At 38.4% G+C, this 3,510-nt stretch overlaps 1 protein-coding gene across 1 annotated transcript in view; it reads right to left on the bottom strand.

Annotated features, from left to right (window-relative positions):
- Positions 1-3,510, bottom strand: part of SOX6 (SRY (sex determining region Y)-box 6) — a gene marked incomplete at its 5' end in the record, with an annotated part of 59,471 nt that overhangs the window by 22,873 nt on the left and 33,088 nt on the right. The gene's annotated exons all lie outside the window — the stretch shown is intronic.

Below are 3,510 nucleotides of genomic sequence, written 5' to 3'. Positions count from 1 at the left end.
AATGGAAATCAGGTCTTGCTGGAATTTGAATCCCTGACTATGAGTGCTGAAGGAAACCACACTGCAACCTGAGCTAAGGTAAAATCAGTAACTGTCAATGTTAGGTCTATTCTGCTGATTTCTATCTACTACAAAACAAAATCTTAACATACTCCCTAGAAATTTCCAAAGCATTTGACCACAACTACAAAACCAGAAGGATCCATAAACATAGAGCACATTATACAAGCACAAGATCCATAAACATAGAGTACATTATACGATTCAAAAGAAGCAACACTATCACCAAACTGAGGATCTCTGAAAAGAGAATCTTTTTTTGAACTTAAACCAAAAAAGCCACATTTTGATCATCCAATATTCTCCGATAACGAAGAGCTCAATACACCTTCAGTTCAAACAGGGCTCACCTATGGCTCCTGACTTTATTCTGCACACTCTGGTCAGCTCATGTATGCCAGTCAAAAAGGGGATTTATCTGGAGTTAGATTCAAAGCTGTCTTGGTGTGCCCTGCCAGTTAGCTGGATTTCAGTACTGACAATCTCAAATGCTCAAAATTATGAAGCCGCCTACAGAAAGAATGATGTTTCCTTTAAAATGATGAGGTTTGGAGAAAAAAAAAATCCTTGTTTAGTTCTATAATTGGCTGTTGTTTATAATTTTGCATACCAGTCACTGAACATTTTTGAGCCTCTCAAATCATGTTTTTTAATTTTGCTAGCTACAAATGTATCATATATTTTAACATGACAACTGGGAATTCCAGGTAATGATATAAGTCTAATAGCTGTGGATTATTCTTCATCAATGATGTCACAGTCAGTGGCAATGTTTTTGCATACAGCCTGAGAATGATTTTTAACATAGTTAGCCCAGTCCTGCTGGTGGCTAGGAAAGTCATAGAGATGTCAGTTTATGTCATATTTAATTTAAAACTCTTGTTGATGATTTTCAGGCCTCCTAACCTAACTGTCATTCAGATGACAGTTAGATCATTATGAGTAACACAAGCTTTGAATATGACTTCATATGCTAGGTCATCTCTGAAAGTACACCTACTGATCATTAACCTTAAAAAGGTTTCATACACTGGGCAGGAGCAAGAGGTTAAGTCTTAAAAGTCATTCTGCATTGCCCTTCCATGTTTATCTTATAAATGCTTAGAGCTAAATTTAAAGAATTTCCAGACTTGTCTTATAATTAATGATTTTAAAAAAATACATACGTAGCTTCAGCTTCTGATCAATGAGCCAGTACCACAAGCACTCCTAAAATTATAGGAAAGCTTGACTCTGATCCTCTCAAACTCAGATCACTGCAATATGTTATAGAAAGAGACAAGGAGTGGAGAGAAACTGTTGCTAGATACCATTACAAAGGCATTCCATAAAACGCAGAAGTCTGCTGATATTTCTTAAAACAAATTCTGACCTTTAAAGGCTGTGTCAAATCTATGGGAACCAGGAGCAAATTCCCAGATTTGCTCTGTCTTGGCTGCCTGTTGGGATGAGACAGATATGGGCCATGTCTCTGCACACTTTCACTCTGGACATGCAAGTGTGCAGGTAGTCAGTCACCAAAAGGGTTATCAAGCATTGGAACAGGCTGCCCAGGGAAGTGGTGGAGTCACCATTCCTGGGGGGATTTAAAAGATGTGTAGATGTGGTACTGAGGGTCATGGTTTAGTGGTGGACTTGACAGCATTAGGTTAATGGCTGGACTCAATGATCTAAAAAGTCTTTTCCAACCTAAATGATTCTATGATTCTAAAGAATAATCTGTCGTTTCTGAGTAATCCAGTACTGAAACAGACAAGTATGAAAGCACAAAATAATAGCAACACACGCAAAAAATTTTGCAACATTCAAACCTAGAAAGATCTGTAATAGTGTCATGACAATTAGAAGCATTAATATTCTTGAAGATGATAGCATGGTACAGTACATCAGAGGCCACAGTTTCACTGCTGGCATTTCAGCATCACTGTTTTCAATGGACTTCCACTCAAAGTGATGCCTTGCTAGAAGTTTTATCTCTTAGTGAGCTTGCCAAAGATAAGGGGCAAAACTTGGGTGATACTTCAATTTTTTTTTTTTTATATCAGGCTAATATCTAAATTCACCTTGTCTACAACAAGAAGGACAAATAAGCAGCTCAGTTTTGAACTCCTGCCAAAGTTTTCTTTTTGAGATCAGCAGAGATATTCGTCCAGCACTTCTTTCCAGAGACATCTCTTGGCTGCTAAATGAAGTCTGGAAATCTGAATCCATTCATGAAGTTGGATTTCTCATGTGGCAACACACCACCCCTCAAATTGCCCCGCTAGCTCTAGAAAGACATGTACACTGTCCTTAAACTGGCACACATCACTGTAGCTTGGGTTACATACAGCAAAGCTTCATTCTGCACTATCCAGTAACAGGGGGGGGGTGTCAGTACCACGTGGTGTATCAAGATACTAAATTAAGGACACTAGAAAGAGAAAGGGTGAATTGAAGGAAATGAGCTAAACCAAGAAAGTCATCAGGGACTTGATGTCACATGAACCAGTAACTGTGTATCTGTAAGTATTCTGTTGCAACTTTTCATCCCAACTGAGGAAAAAAAATTTCCTTCAACAAGCTGAAATACGAGAAGTTGCTGCAGGATGGAAATTCCTTTACAAAGTAGTTTATAAATAACTGATTAGTCAACAAGTACTTTTGAAAGCCCATGTATCTCCTAAGTCCTTTTTTTCTGTCACGTTTAAAGAAAGCCCAAAATTATTCTCAAACAAAAGTAAATTGAGGGGGCAAAATGTTGCATAAAATTCTATCTATCTGAATAGTACATTAATCTTACTACCATGACTGGTAGGGTTCCTATCTATCTCTTATCTTCATATTCTCTTCTAATGCATCTTCGGGTGGAGAGGGTACCAGTGGCATCCACTTTCAGAGCACGCCTGGTCCCCCTACTAGAGACTAAACTCGGTCTTGAAAACACCGATTTCCACCTGTGCCTTGACACAGTGTGCCCAATATATAGAACTCTCACTGACATGAGAGCAAATGCACTGAAGGTTTATATCATGGAAAAGACATTTTCCTATAGAAAATGTGGAATATTTTCCCGTTATCATTTGACAGCTGCCTGTCAGTAAAATCATGCTTGCTATATCTTGAATAGTTTGTGAGCGCACTGGTGTGCAGGCTTCTTAAAGAGCTCTAACTTTCTTCAAAGATGCTAAATCCCTAAACACTGGTGAAAAACTGCCTTGCTGAGATAATTTTCTCAATTTTTCCTACACTTTCATTAATATTATAAAAAGGAAACCGTTAATTGACAGCTGCTGGGGGGAAAAAAAAGGTTGCATTGCAGACAGGCTTAGAGGGCTAAACAGTCCTTTTCATGTGTCCACCCTTTGCTATGGATTTATTATAATCTTAGAAAACTACACGGAAATCATTCAAGTGTTATCCTGGGCTGTAATCTAGGCAGTAGTTGAGACACTGGCAGCGGTTCCGCCA

Source organism: Buceros rhinoceros, unplaced genomic scaffold (assembly GCF_000710305.1).
Source record: "Buceros rhinoceros silvestris isolate BGI_N320 unplaced genomic scaffold, ASM71030v1 scaffold11831, whole genome shotgun sequence".
Lineage (NCBI taxonomy): Eukaryota > Metazoa > Chordata > Aves > Bucerotiformes > Bucerotidae > Buceros > Buceros rhinoceros.
Note: the sequence above shows the minus strand (reverse complement) of the source record. Positions and strands in the feature narration are given on the sequence as shown.